Genomic DNA, 16,517 nt, shown 5'->3' with positions numbered 1-16,517 from the left:
CCTCTTTCGTCAACTTCTCGCACATGCGCAGTCTGTTATGTATAGTCTAAGTATGTGTACCTACATATTATGTACTTTCCCACTAAATTACAATATCTCATAACCGACAATAGCACACATAGAGATGAAGTTATCAAATTTATTATGTTAAATATTTATTTTAGAGCTTGAATTGATCATCATGAATGACTTTTTATCAAAGCAGACCATTTAATATAATCTTTACTAGCACTCATCGTTGCTGTGCGACTTCAGAAGCTATTTCATGAGGATGATGTTGTTATTTTGCTAGCCATCTTAAACGGATCTTTAACTTTATTTGTCGTTCTTTTGATAAATGCAGTTAACTGATGAATAGTTACACATACTTAGACATACATAACAGACTGTGCTTGTGCGAGAAGTTAACGAAAGAGGGATCCCTTCTAGACTCGACCGATTTTGCGATCTTGCAAATTAAACTAATCTCAGTATTATTTGCAGTAGCTTGCCGTTTTTAAAATTCCCTAAAATTTTCAGCAAAAAACGCAAATCTGAGGGATTCCCATCACTTTTCTTTATGTTTGACAGTGGCCAAACAAATGCTTGAAAAGCTTGAAGCAGTCGCAACATATCCAAATGCACAGCAGCTAGTGTATCATCTCCATAGTAACAGTGTATCATCTCCTCCACATTGTGCATTCACTATCAAAATCCTTCTAAACTTTCACGGGACCGCAGACAGCACACATACATCACAGCTAGCATGTAATCTTCACCCTGCGTGCTGCGAATGAGAAACAAAAACCCACATTTATACAAAGAATCCCCAACATTCACTTAAAATCCCCATTAGTTGTGTAATAAAATGTGATTAGAATTTGAAATGCTATTAATACAGTAGGCTACGAATCTGAAAATGGCAGAATATGCTGAACACTTGTATGCTGAAAGTGTTCATAAATGTTTTTACTGATATAAAAATGTCAATTATATACAGTAGATATATGCAATATACAGAATATGACAATATGACTATTTTCATATAAGTAACATATTTTTATTTAAACTCTTGTGGAATTTAAATGTGTACACAAATGCTTAAATACTGTATATGAACTCTAACTGTATTTGTTCGTATGTGGCCATATACCAGATTTAAATATCAGACAATTTAATAATGGCAACAGGCCTAATTATTGAATCCTCATTTTTGTTTTTAGCTTACAGATTTATTGTACGTCTGTTTTAAACTCAGATAAGTTTTATTGCATTCTGTGAGGCAGAAAATTTTATTACAAAAATAATTAAGGGTCTTTCAATACCCACAGCTTTCACCTAAATGTATGGTATTTTTGTGTGCATTTTTGTTTTTGTTTTGTTTTGTTGTTGTTTTTTTGGTTGCCAACTGCATATTCAGTTATTATTCACAAAGATATTTACATGTAATTGCACTTACAATGTAATTAACACAATTACAGAGGTATATCATTTTGATTTGTGAGTTTTCACTGCAAAACCCCCAAAAAATGCAGCAAATTGCAACACAAAATTTGAGGAAAGCAGCAGCAAATTCATCCATTTTGTAATCCCAGCTAGCCAAATTACATGGCCATTTCCTAACTAAACCGTAATTTCATGACCAAACTTTTGTTGTGGCAATATAACTGATTACGTTGTGTGACAACTGGAAAAGTGAAATTCCTGGATTCGTTGCCACAGTGTAACTTTGGATCGGTGCCAGTCCATCATGACAAAGTTGTGGCAAGGTCGTGGATCAATAGTGTCACGGGGGGGGGACAAAGGACCCAAAAGCAGAGATGACGGTTCAGTGGTTTTATTAACAAAGTTCTCAATGTCCAGATAAGATGCAAACGGCACCAGCTGCCGCCAGAGCGGCAATAGGTTAGTGAACGTTGTGTTGGTATGATAAGTGTGTGCGTTGTGGAAGTCAGGAACAATCCGAAGAGAGTCCGTTGAAGCTGGTGTGGTGCGAAGCAAAGCCCAGATGATATACACCCCGAGTTGTGGGCAGAGACCGAGGAATCCTCCTCCACATGAACTGGGCACAGAACTGGCAAGGGTGACTGCAAAGAGGAAGGTAACCGCACCTCTACAGACAGGCAACCAACAGGCACATGAGCATGCTCCAACTACACAAGGGAGCACAGTTAACATGACAGTGAACAATAAATGGGCAAAGAACGAGGGGAAACACAAGGAATAAGTAGGGAGTGCAAGAGTGAAGCAGATGGTAACAGGCGATTAAATCATTACCGTGATCAGCGTCTCCCCGAGACCGATCACCGGTCCCATGGAAACGTTGATCGCGTGCCGACTTCACCTGTGAGACACGAGGGAGAGAGAAAAGCAAACAACAGTATGAGCTGGCACAAATGCCGGAACCGTGACAAATAGTTGTTTGTTGGTAACCAGTTGGTAATTTTTGCTTTTAAATAACCTAATTATTGTCCTCATTTGCCCAACATTAATTTAGAGGCTATTTAAACAGTTGTGCGTATGAATAACGAATGCAGACTCAAAGTTAATGTACTTCATTTATTTTGACAGTAAACAGAGAAAAAATGCAACAATAAAAGAAATTGAAACCTATTGCCACAGAATTGCAGGCCTAAATGACTTCTGTGCTCATATTAAAATCTCATTCCTTGAATTACATTTGTTAATTTAATTTAAGCCATTTTAAGGATAAATAAAAATGGCAAATGAATTCATTACAATATAATCTTTAGATCTACATATTTCTTTTCAATAAATAATTAGTTAGCAAGAAAATGTAAAATTACAATTAAAAATTGATAGACAGATAGATAGATAGATAGATTCTCTGAATTCTCTGAACATTTAAATACTCATCCTAGGTGATTCATGAGACTGACACAACATTTAGACAACATTATGCCAATACATCGAAGATGCTAAATTGCGAACAGATTTTCCATGGCGATTCACTAAAGTAATGTCAAAAACAGGGAAACAAGAAGTGTCTCATATCTTCTGCGTGCATTGTGTGATTTATAATAATAATAAACTTTATTTTATAGAGTGCCTTTAAAAGCAGCTTCTCAAAGTGCTGTACACAAAATAAGCAGTACATAGCACAATAAAAAAAATAAAAGTAAACATCAGCAAGCAAATGCTAGTGTAAAAAAGTATGTCTTGAGTTGAGCTTTAAAAATGTCATTGGTCTGAGCTTCCCTAAGTTCTAGAGGAAGAGAGTTCCAAAGGGTAGGAGCATAGACAGAAAAAGCCATCACCCATAGATTTTAAGCGGGTTTGTGGAACATTCAACAAATTAGACTGTGAGGAGCGCAGTCTGCGATTTGGGGTGTAAAGGATTAACAATGCAGATAAATAATGAGGAGCCAAGCTGTGTAATGCTTTGTATGTCAGCATCATAAATTTAAAATCGACACAGAAACTGACCGGGAGCCAGGGCAAGGACTCCAATACAGGAGTAATATGATTGCATGTCCTGGTCCCAGTCAGGATCCTGGCTGCAGAGTTTTGTACATATTGGAGCTTATTGAGTGTAGATTTAGAAACTCCGGCTAAAAGGGCATTACAGTAATCTATCCGAGAGACAACGAATGAGTTTATCAGCTTTTCAGCTACAGAGAAATTTAGCAGAGGGCGCAATCTTGCTAGATTTCTGAGGTGAAAAAAGTATGCTTTAACAGTACTCTGTACAAAGGAGTCAAATGTAAGACTGGTATCAAAAATGACTCCAAGTTTCCTCATTTTACTTTGAGTCTCCAAAACAGAGCCATCAACAAACAGAGACAGTAAACCAGCTTTGAGAATTTGATGACAAGAACCTATAAGCATAACTTCGGTTTTACCACTATTTAGGCAAAGAAAATTATTATTCATCCATGTTTTTATCTCAGAAATACAGTCAGAAAGAAAACAAACATCAAGGTTTTCACCAGATTTTGAGTGTATATAGATTTCGGTATCTTCAACATAAAAGTGATAATGGAGGCCGAGCGATCGCAGCAGATGCCCAAGTGGAGATAAATAAATATTGAAAAGTAAAGGGCCTAAAACTGAGCCCTGAGGAACACCAGTGAGTACAGAACTAATGTCAGACCTGTAACCACCCATAGAAATAAACTGAACGGTCAGTAAAATAGGATTTAAACCAGTTTAAAACTGTCCCAGACACACCAAAAACTCTTTCAAGGCGGGTAAGTAAAAGACCATGATCAACAGTATAGAAGGCGGCTCTAAGATCAAGAAGGATGAGAATGGAAGTTGCTCCAGAATCAGAAGCCATCAACAAGTCATTGGTAACTTTGACCAAAGCCGTTTCAGTACTGTGAAATTTATGAAAACCTGTCTGAAGGGGTTCAAAAAGGTTATCAATTGAAAGATGATTACACAGTTGAGAGGCAACAACACGCTCAAGTATTTCTGCCAAAAACTGAAGATTTGAGATGGGATGAAAATTGTTAAAATCATCCAGGACAGCATTTTCTTTTTTTGGCACAGGTGTTAGAGCAGCAATCTTTAATGCTGCTGGAACAACCCCAGTCTCCAACGAATCATTTATAACACTGAGGATAGCAGGGCAACAAACATCAAATCAAGATTTAAATAAGCTTGTGGGAATAGGATCAAGCAAGCAAGTGGTAGATGTCATGCTAGATACCTCCCTTGTGAGAGCCTCAGGATCAAGCTGAGAGAAATGAGTGAAAGAAACACCAGCAAACCCAGATGGACGAAAGAGTGAAGCAGTATAATCAGATGTGACAGAAATTTGTTTGTGAACATTATCGATTTTAGAATTAAAAAACTGAAGAAAAGAGTTACATAGCTGTTGAGAAACAGGCAAGGTGGTAACAGCATTGACTTGAAGCAGTCTATTTATAGTTTGGAACAAATGTCTGGGATTTCCTTGATTGTTTACAATAGTCTGAGAGAAATACGATGATCTTTCAGTCTTAATTAATGCTCTGTAATCACCCAGAAGATCCTTCCAAGCTTGATAATAAACAGTCAAGCCAGTAAGGCGCCATTTACACTCCATTTTCTGACAAGCAGCCTTTCTAGTATGCAGATTGTCATTATACCAAGGAGCAGAGTGGGTGAAAGTAACCTTACATGACTTTAGGGGAGCAAAATAGTCTAGATTAGTAGCAAGAGCAGAATTTAACTGTAGAACTTTCTCCTCCAACGATGTAGGATGCAGATCACTTAAAGTGGAAACAACAGAATTGGAAAAAACTGTCTGAGTAACAGACTTCCACTTCCGGGATGTTGCTGTTTGGATGGTAGGCTTACATGAATGATACAGTTCCAGATTAAAGAAGACAGCTGAACGATCCAACAGTCCAATGTCAACAGATGAAAACTGCGATACAAACGAGCCGTTAGCAATCACAAGATCCAGGGTATGGCCTTTGTTATGAGTCAAGTCAGTTACAAACTGTGAAAAGTTCAAACAATCAAGTAATGACAGAAATTCCTTAGTCCATCCCAGAGTCTCACTCCGGACCACATGAATGTTAAAGTCCCCCACGATTAAAATTCTGTGGAACTTCATACTCAATGCTGACAAAAAATCAGCAAACTCTGACATAAAAGCTGCATGTGTCTTAGTCTTAGGTGGTTTATAGACTGTAGCAATGATAGTAGATATAGGAGCAGAAATACTCAAGACCAGGCATTCAAATGATGAAAACTGGGGAACGGGCACAGAGCTTATGTTGAACTTCAGGTTGTAAACCACAATAATGCCTCCGCCTCTGCCAGATAACCTCGGGAGATTTAATGCTCCAAAGCCCACTGGAGTGATCTGGTTAAACAGGAGTCCATAATTTTCTTTATGCCAGGTTTCAGTTGAAAACAATAAGTCCAGCTTTTTATCTGTAAGATAATCCGATAAAAGCAGCGCCTTGTTATTCAGGGAGCGGGCATTAAATAATGCGGCATAAGCCAGGCTCAGAAGCGGAGACGGCAATGGTTTAATCTCCATGTGTGGAACCTATGTTAAATTACTGTGATCAACACCAGCATAAAATAGTTTGTTGGTCTTACGTCGACAGGTAGGGACAAAGATGTTAAGAGAGGATGAGACGGCAAACTGCGCTTCAAACCCCGATGGATATATCGTTTAGGATGTAGCAAGCCAGCGTCTTGACAGAGTTCATAGGAGTCTTTAGCTAGGCAGTAAGAGCTCTGTTTTACATTCAGAAGTTGGCGTGCAGTGTACCTTATGGCCATGGTCATTAAGTGCACATACACAGCCGATCCAAGGCTTTGATTCCCCGAAGCGCACCATGAGCTCAAAATCGTAGGATCCACATGCGCAGCCGGACCAAGGCATTGGTTATTCCATGTGGAACACAGAAGTAAAAACAACAGTCCAAAATATATAAAATGGCACCACCAAATCGCAACCGTAGAGGCACTGAAAACAATATAACTTAAATGGAACAAACAAAACAAACAAAACGGTGAGAGGAGCGGCAGCCAAACGTGCCAGCGTACCCTCTAACGATCAAAAAGGCAGCATTTAGATAAAAATGTAGTTGTATGTTTTTTCTTAGGGGCTAATCACATGGATGAGGCTATTGTGGGTCACGGTCATAGCGCCACCAACTTGCAGCAGGAAGTGTGGCACTTACAACAGACTTTGAAAAAGTCCTCTTACATTTACCCAAATTGCTTCAAAATTGTTTAGGCACTGCTGATGGAAAATTTTGAAGGGATGTTTGATAGCTTTAATAGTGTTGTCATGGCAACAGATTAAATTACATGAAGTTGTAGCCATACTGGAATGGTGGCATATATCCATTACACATTGTATGATTATGGTTCAAGTTTACATTAATGTTGAGTTGTTGCTGTGTCCATCGTGCATTGTTTTCCGAAAGCCACCGAGTGGAAATGGACCCATGGTGCTTGGACCCATCATTGCTGCTTGCAGCTATATTTATTATTAATATTATTATTATTATTATTATTATTGTTAGGGCCCAAGCACTAAAAGTGCAGAGGCCCTATTGTTCTTCTAAGGTTTATTAGGGCCCAAGCACTGGAAGTGCGGAGGCCCCTATTGGGGGGGGGGGGCGGCGGCTATGTAGCACATCCCTTTTCAGCTACTGTCACCAAACTTTGTACACATAAAGATCTCATCAAGCCGGACAACCTTCGTGCTGACAGTCATAAGCTCCGCCCAACAGGAAGTTGGCCATTTTGGATATTTTGAAAAATGCATACTCTGGAATTTGAAATATTCCTCCTAGGGAATTCATGTTACAGGCATCAAATGTGGGCGACATCATGCCAAGACATTGACTATGCTAATTACGAATTGATTTTTTATATATCGAATGGTATTGCCATGACAATGCGATAAAGTAATGTCAAAAAATGGGAAAAAGGAAGTGTTGCATATCTTCTGTGTGCATCATGTGATTTACATCAAAATTGAGGCAAATGGTTGTCCTTGTGGGCTGATCACTTTGATGTGGCTATTGTAGGTCACAGTCGTAGCGCCACCAACTGGCGGAAGTGTGGCACTTTTTACAGACTTTGAAATATCCCTCTTATGTTTACCTGAATTGCTTCAAATGTTTCTTAGAATAATGTCAAGACAGTGCAGATTTAAAATGTTGAAGGGATTCTTGATATCTTAAATACTGTTGCCATAGCAACGCATTAATTGTTATTATTCCTTTCTTCCTATATTTGGTTGTTTTTGAGTCACATGGCATGCTTAATGTCATGAAATTTTGCACACACATCGGAGACGTTGACCATTAGTTCTGGGCAAAAGTTCACGCATGGGCGTGTAGGGGGGGCTCTGTACCGCCCCCTTTAAAATGGTTTTGGAACACGGCCTCTGTAGCACCCCCATTTTCACCTACAGTCACCAACATTTGTACATATATACAGTTGTGCTCAAAAGTTTGCATACCCTGGCAGAAATGGTGAATTTTTGGCATTGATTTTGAAAATATGACTGATCATGCAAAAAAACTGTCTTTTATTTAAGGATAGTAATCATATGAAGCCATTTATTATCACATAGTTGTTTGGTTCCTTTTTAAATCATAATGATAACAGAAATCACCCAAATAGCCCTGATCAAAAGTTTACATACCCTTGAATGTTTGGCCTTGTTACAGACACACAAGGTGACACATACAGGTTTAAATGGCAAATAAAGGTTAATTTCCCACACCTGTTGCTTTTTAAATTGCAATTAGTGTCTGTGTATAAATAGTCAATGAGATTGTTAGCTCTCATGTGGATGCACTGAGCAGGCTAGATACTGAGCCATGGGGAGCAGAAAAGAACTGTCAAAATACCTACGAAACAAGGTAATGGAACTTTATAAAGATGGAAAAGGATATAAAAATATATCCAAAGCCTTGAAAATGCCAGTCAGTACTGTTCAATCACTTATTAAGAAGTGGAAAATTCAGGGATCTCTTGATACCAAGCCAAGGTCAGGTAGACCAAGAAAGATTTCAGCCACAACTGCCAGAAGAATTGTTCGGGATACAAAGAAAAACCCACAGGTAACCTCAGGAGAAATACAGGCTGCTCTGGAAAAAAGACAGTGTGGTTGTTTCAAGGAGCACAATACGACGATACTTGAACAAAAATGAGCTGCATGGTTGAGTTGCCAGAAAGAAGCCTTTACTGCACCAATGCCACAAAAAAGCCCGGTTACAGTATGCCCGACAACAACTTGACACGCCTCACAGCTTCTGGCACACTGTAATTTGGAGTCAACAAGGCCTATAGTGAAAAGAATACCATCCTCACTGTGAAGTATGGTGGTGGCTCACTGATGTTTTGGGGGTGTGTGAGCTCTAAAGGCACGGGGAATCTTGTGACAATTGATGGCAAGATGAATGCAGCATGTTATCAGAAAATACTGGCAGACAATTTGCATTCTTCTGCACGAAAGCTGCGCATGGGATGCTCTTGGACTTTCCAGTATGACAATGACCCTAAGCACAAGGCCAAGTTGACCCTCCAGTGGTTACAGCAGAAAAAGGTGAAGGTTCTGGAGTGACCATCTCAGTTTCCTGACCTTAATATCATCGAACCAATCTGGGGAGATCTCAAACGTGCAGTTCATGCAAGATGACCGAAGACTTTGCATGACCTGGAGGCATTTTGACAAGACGAATGGGCAGCTATACCACCTGCAAGAATTTGGGGCCTCATAGACAACTATTACAAAAGACTGCATGCTGTAATTGATGCTAAAGGGGGCAATACACAGTATTATGAACTAAGGGTATGCAAACTTTTGAACAGGGGTCATTTCATTTTATTCTTTGTTGCCATGTTTTGTTTTATGATTGTGCCATTCTGTTATAACCTTAAGTTGAATATGAATCCCATAAGAAATAAAAGAAATGTGTTTTGCCTGCTTACTCATGTTTTCTTTAAAAATGGTACATATATTTACCAATTCTCCAAGGGTATGTAAACTGTAAACAAGCCAGACATCTTTCATAATTATAGTCATTAGGTCTGTCCAACAGGAAGTGCCATTTTGGAGTTATTGCATTCTCTGAACTTTTAAATACTGCTCCTAGGTGATTCATGAGACCACATTTAGACAACATTATGCCAAGACATTGAAGATGCTATATTGCGAACAGATTTTGATATGTCGAATGGTGTTGCCATAGCGAGGCATTAAATTAATGGTGAAAAATGGGATACAGGAAGTGCCTCATATTAGATCAAAATTAAGATGCATGTTTAGTCTTGGGGGCTAATCACATAGATTTGACTATTTTGGATCATGGTCATAGCACATCTACCTGGCAGCAGGAAATGTGGCTCTTACAGCAGACTTTAAAATAGTCCTCTTATAGTTACCCAGATTGCTTCACAATTGTTTAGATTAATGTAAAATGCCAAATGCATGTCAACCTTGCATTGTTTTCCGTAAGCCACCGGGTGGAAATGGACCCATGGTGCTTGGGCCTGTCATCGCTGCTTGTAGCTATATTTATTTTTATTGTAATATCAAATCTATGAATGATGTACAAGAAAGGGAGAGAGAAAAAGGGGTTGAAAAAAAATAAATCAAAAGTCTTGTATTTTTACATTTTAATTTTTTAATGGCATTGTATATATTATATATGTACATGTGCCCTCACATGAACACATTGTATATATATATATATCCATGTGCCCTCTCATTAATATCAAATTTATATTGCAGATTGATATATTTCACCATGCTCTTACATTTCTTTTGTACATAACTACGTCATAACTTAGGAAGCTTGGACAGAGGCTCAGGCAGCATTTTCACATGAGGTTGGTATTAACATGAAATTGATTTACTGCTGATGATTAACTAATGCAACAAAACCTTTTAGGAGTGCTCATGTTTATAACCTGACTGGAACAAATTGGACGCCCCTCAACCCCAGAAACAAACGAATTTATAAGTGACTTCAAAACAGCATATTTAGAGGAAAGGTAAGCAGTTTCTATCCTTGACTTTGTAACACTGTTCCAACTATACGAACAGCTAAATTTAGCATCCTCTCCATTTTGCCGGCAATGCAGTTCTCCAGTGCAGCGATTAGTTACAATCAAATTAATTATCAAACCACCTTTGGTTGTCTTAAATGACTGATTTATTGTTCCATGACAATAATAGTAATGTGTTTTGTATACATACCTTGGTTTTTCTCTGTCGATGTTTTAAATCCGCTATTGAAGAATCCATTCTTCTGCATAGTCCATCACATTGCACAACAAACTCCACATGGAGTAAGTGATAGAGCCCGACCGATATGGGATCTTTGAGAACGATACCGATATTAGAGAGGGAAAATTCACCGATTACCGATATGGTGACCGATATAGCTAATTTTTAAGCTGGAATAAAAACAGATCTTTTCTATGTGGATTGTGCACCGATTTTGCACCGATATGACCATGCAAAGGTACTCAGAAGGCTGCTTTCTTCAATATTTTTATCAAAGAACATTTGACATTATTATTATACATTGTCAACAAATTCTAGAAATGAACACTGAGAAAATAAAGAATAAATAAAAATACAATAAATAGCTTAATAAACATCAGTACTGTTAGTATCAGTCAATTGCTGACCATTAAAATAAAGAATAAATTCAAATAAAACAAATAGTTAAATAAACATCAACAAAGTTTAGTATCAGTCAAATCCTGACCATTAAAGAAATAATAAAAATAAAATAAATAGCTTAATTAACATCAGTACTGTATGTTTAGTATAAGTCAGTTGCTGACCATTTAAATAAAGAATTAATAAAAATACAATAAATAGCTAAATAAACATTACTGTTTAGTATCAGTCAATGGCTGACCATTAAAATAAAGAATAAATAAAAATAAAATAAATAGCTAAATAAACATCAGGGGCCAGTTGCACCAGCTATACGTACATTACAACTTAGCCTAGTTGTGGCGTAAATGGGCACTAAGTCACAATTTACGCTCTACTAAGTATTTGACCGTTGCACCATTAAAATTAGGCTGAACATAACCCTACATATAAATAAAATACAGTGCATCCGGAAAGTATTCACAGCGCTTCACTTTTTCCACATTTTGTTATGTTACAGCCTAATTCCAAAATGGATTAAATTCATTATTTTCCTCAAAATTCAACAAACAATACCCCATAATGACAACGTAAAAGTTTGTTTGAAATCTTTGCAAATTTATTAAAAATAAAAAATGAAAAAAATCACATGTACATAAGTATTCACAGCCTTTGATCAATACTTTGTTGAAGCACCAGTTACAGCCTCAAGTCTTTTTGAGTATGATGCTACAAGCTTGGCACACCTATTTTTGGGCAGTTTCTCCCATTCTTCTTTGCAGGACCTCTCAAGCTCCATCAGGTTGGAGCGTCGGTGCACAGCCATTTTCAGATCTCTCCAGAGATGTTCAATCGTGTTCAAGTCTGGGTTCTGGCTGGGCCGCACAAGGACATTCACAAAGTTGTCATGTAGCCACTCCTTTGTTATCTTGGCTGTGTGCTTAGGGTCGTTGTCCTGTTGGAAGATAAACCTTCGCCCCAGTCTGAGGTTGAGAGCGCTCTGGAGCAGGTTTTCATCAAGGATGTCTCTGTACATTGCTGCATTCATATTTCCCTCGATCCTGACTAGTCTCCCAGTTCCTGCCGCTGAAAAACATCCCCACAGCATGATGCTGCCACCACCATGCTTCACTGTAGGGATGGTATTGGCCAGGTGATGAGCGGTGCCTGGTTTCCTCCAGACATGACACTTGCCATTGCCAAAGAGTTCAATCTTTGTTTCATCAGACCAGAGAATTTTGTTTCTCATGGTCTGAGAGTCCTTCAGGTGCCTTTTGGCAAACTCCAGGCAGGCTGTCATGTGCCTTTTACTGAGGAGTGGCTTCCGTCTGGCCACTCTACCATACAGGCCTGATTGGTGGAGTGCTGCAGAGATGGTTGTTCTTCTGGAAGGTTCTCCTCTCTCCACAGAGAAACGCTGGAGCTCTGTCAGAGTGACCATCGGGTTCTTGGTCACCTCCCTGACTAAGGCCCTTCTCCCCCAATCGCTCAGTTTGGCCAGGCGGCCAGCTCTAGGAAGAGTCCTGGTGGTTCCAAACTTTTTCCATTTACTGGATGATGGAGGCCACTGTGCTCATTGGGACCTTCAATGCTGCAGAAATTTTTCTGTACCCTTCCCCAGATCTGTGCCTCGATGCAATCCTGTCTCGGAGGTCTACAGACAATTCCTTGGACTTCATGGCTTGGTTTGTGCTCTGACATGCACTGTTAACTGTGGGACCTTATATAGACAGGTGTGTGCCTTTCCAAATCATGTCCAATTGACTGAATTTACCACAGGTGGACTCCAATCAAGTTGTAGAAACATCTCAAGGATGATCAGTGGAAACAGGATGCAGCTGAGCTCAATTTTGAGTGTCATGGCAAAGGCAGTGAATACTTATGTACATGTGATTTTTTTTTTTTCCGTTTTTTATTTTTAATAAATTTGCAAAGATTTCAAACAAACTTCTTTCACATTGTTATTATGGGGTATTGTTTGTAGAATTTTGAGGAAAATAATGAATTTAATCCATTTTGGAATAAGGCTGTAACGTAACAAATTGTGGAAAAAGCGAAGCGCTGTGAATACTTTCCGGATACACTGTATATATGGCAGCCTCTGACCAGGAGTAACTGATGGAATAAAAAAGCAGACTCATTTAATGACATCAATGAGCTCATGTTTTGGTTGACAGGCATCAGTCCTTTCGACATATATGATGATGTTGGCATTTACACTCATTTTCATTTACGAGAGAGAAAAAAAAAACGTACTTTTAAGCGGCTCTTCAGCATGAAACCGATCGGTGCCGTTTTTAGGGTGTGTCGCCTGGTATCAAGTTTCAACACATTCAAAATATTTATATAGGATATATCATTTTGTTTTTTTTTTAAACCAAATTCTCCTCCCACTCTCATCAACAACATGTTTCAACTTCCAGCATTTTGGAAAAGAGTTTGTCAAACAGCTCAAACTGAGTCCGAACTCCATCATCCAGTTGGCCATACAACTGGCGTACTACAGGTACAGACGCTTCTAGACATCATCCAGTAACAACAATAAACTTAATGTTTGAATCTTGTTTAAAGTCAACATGAAATCATGATGTACATTTATTTTAATAGACATTCCTTGTCTTACTGTGCAGTTTACCAGTGTATGTTAAATAGAATAGTTTGTTTCTGTGTCAGAGTGCACAGTAAAGTGTGTGCGGCATGTGACATCGCCTCACAGAGGATGTTCAGAGGAGGACGTACAGACTACATTCGTTCTCCAACCAATCACATGCTACGATTCATACAGGCCTTTGATGTTGACACTGTTTCTGTGAGAAATTAATAGACCAAGTGTCACATTTATCAAAAATAATAATTATTAAATGTTCGTGTGTGTGTGTGTTTCAGAGAGATGCAAAGATGCATCTGTTGAAAGAGGCTGTTGATGTGTAGTGTCCTCACAGAGCAGGTGAATATGAGTGTGTATATTCACCACTACATTTGCCAGAATGTGCTATATAGAGCAGAGCTGGACGAAACATAGTGTAGCACACTGCTGTTCAAATAGTTATTTTTGCACATTTTATACTGTTTCACATACTATTTAAAAAAATAATAGTAGGCAGTATAAAGTATTTACTATGCAGTAAACAGCCTTAATCATATACAATGAAAAGGAGACAAGTGGGTGTCCTGGGAGTGTTCAAATCACCATTAGTGTCATATGGATGTGCTTTCATAATTGTTTCTGAATTAAGACTTTCAGACAGCTGATGATCTTTACAGTTGTCACCTCCTGTATAATACATGTAATCTTTTGCTCAGGCACTGCTGGGCAGGGTATTTACCGTCATCTGCTGGTCTTAAACTGCAAGCCATTGAAGAGGGACTGAGTGTGCCCAGGATCTTCATGGATGCTGCATATGGACTGGCCACTCACTGGAAACTCAGAACAGGACAGGTGATAGTGTTGTGTTGACAAGAACTACCTTCATTTTCTATGATCGAATCACAAACTTTAGGGCTGGGTGAGTGGGCGATATAGCTCAAAAATATTTATCTCAATATTTTTCAGCATTTTGACAATATTAAATATATTTCAGTTAGAGCTGTCAAAATTAACACGTTCAAATATATAAATATTTAGTCAAAGCACAAAATTTGGTTGCAAATGCAAGTGATTTCCTCTCATTGTAGAGGGCTGTGCATAAAGTAAAAGATTGATCTTGGGATTCAAGAATCAATATCGAGATTGTTCAAATGAATTTTTCATTTGTATTTTTACCCACCTCTAATATCCAGAGTGGATAGCCAAAGCCTGCCGGTAGATTAATATTGTGGATGATGAGGGTTTCATAGATTTAATGTGCATTGCAATGAATATGCAACCTAAGGGGACTAGTTCTTTTAATTAGTCAAACTCCCACTTAGACTTTGGGAAATGTAGAATATTACTTGAATTGGTGCTATTATTAGTGCATTTCTATCTTTATACTGTGGAAGGCTTTGTTTGGAAAATGTTAATAAAGCATTATTGTTACATATTGTTTTTATTTTTTTTCCTAAGAAGGAACTCAATGCATTTTAACAGGAAAAGAAGTATATGGAGTACATTTTCGGCACTTTAAAAATCTGCAATGAAGGAGGAGACTTTTCCATCTTTCATTTGAACACACAAGAGCAAGCCCCATAGTGATGTCATCTAGTATCGACCATTTTTCTTCTGACATTGCACGCACGATTAAATAGCAGCAGCAACGACAACAAAATCAACAACACCGATAGAGGATGGCTGGATCAGAGCTACACTTTTGTTAGGGCTGTTTTCTGTGTCTTGAGGTTACAGTGTTTACACTGGGTGAATGGGCCATGCGGTGCTACACCCTGAAACCGCAGTGAGAGGAAAGATAAGGCGCTCTGCTTATTTGAACCACGCAGCACATGCTGAACTTATGAATGCTGAAAATGCACAGTAAACCTATTTATCAACACTAACTTTTAAGGCTTTTATGACTCAACGTAAAATACTGTACTTGAACTACTCACCCACTGACTTGATGCAAGTTCACCGCGCAGTAAAAGGCACGATTTCCTCATGTAAATTAGATTTCATTATGGTTAAGTTTGTAATAGACTTCAGTTGCCCACTTTCGATAAACATCTTATTATTTATGTCTGTTATCCATCATTAGATGAGATCAAGTTTAGTATGGAGTGCCACAAGGCTCAGTATTAGGTCCTCTGCTGTTTTAATGTTGTATATGCTTCCTTTAGGAGACATTATCAGGAAACATGGAAATTAGTTTTCACTGTTACATTGATGATACTCCTGCTTTATATTTTCTCCAGACCTGATTAAATTTCAGTTAGCAGAGTGAATTAGTGACATTAAAGACTCGATGGCCAGTAATTCATCCTGTTAAATTCTAACAAAGCAGACATTCTAATTATTGGACCAAAAACATCTAAACATAAGATGCTAAAATATAATTTTTCTGTAAAGGAGGATTCCTTTAGCCTTGAGGGCCTCACTCTTTTTTATTTTTATTATTATTATTATTAAAAAACATTTGAATTACTTTTTTTTATATTGATGAGGTGAGTTGACTGTGCTAAACATGTTATACTAATACATCATGAAAACGTGTTATTAACAAGAATAAAACGCATTATAATATAGATATATAGCTTAATTCTTGTAACAGTGTGGTTTTGTTTATGTTGTTAATGCAAATCACTAATAATAAAGCATTGATTTCATTCCAAGACCAACAGAGCTATAAATGTTTTACTCCTCTTTCATTCATCTTTCTCACAGGTGCCCACCAATACAGACAGCGTGATGTGTTTTGGACCGCTGGTTCCAGATGGGTACGCAATGTGCTACAATCATGATCAAGATAAAGAATAATAGCAAGATCATGTTGTTCAACAACATGAACAACATGACACA

General features: G+C 38.1%; 1 pseudogene; it reads left to right on the top strand.

Annotated features, from left to right (window-relative positions):
* The window catches only part of LOC127425737 (carnitine O-acetyltransferase-like), a 60,355-nt pseudogene that overhangs the window by 42,903 nt on the left and 935 nt on the right, over positions 1-16,517 (top strand).

This window comes from Myxocyprinus asiaticus, chromosome 34, assembly GCF_019703515.2.
Source record: "Myxocyprinus asiaticus isolate MX2 ecotype Aquarium Trade chromosome 34, UBuf_Myxa_2, whole genome shotgun sequence".
NCBI classification, from domain to species: Eukaryota; Metazoa; Chordata; class Actinopteri; order Cypriniformes; family Catostomidae; genus Myxocyprinus; species Myxocyprinus asiaticus.
Note: the sequence above shows the minus strand (reverse complement) of the source record. Positions and strands in the feature narration are given on the sequence as shown.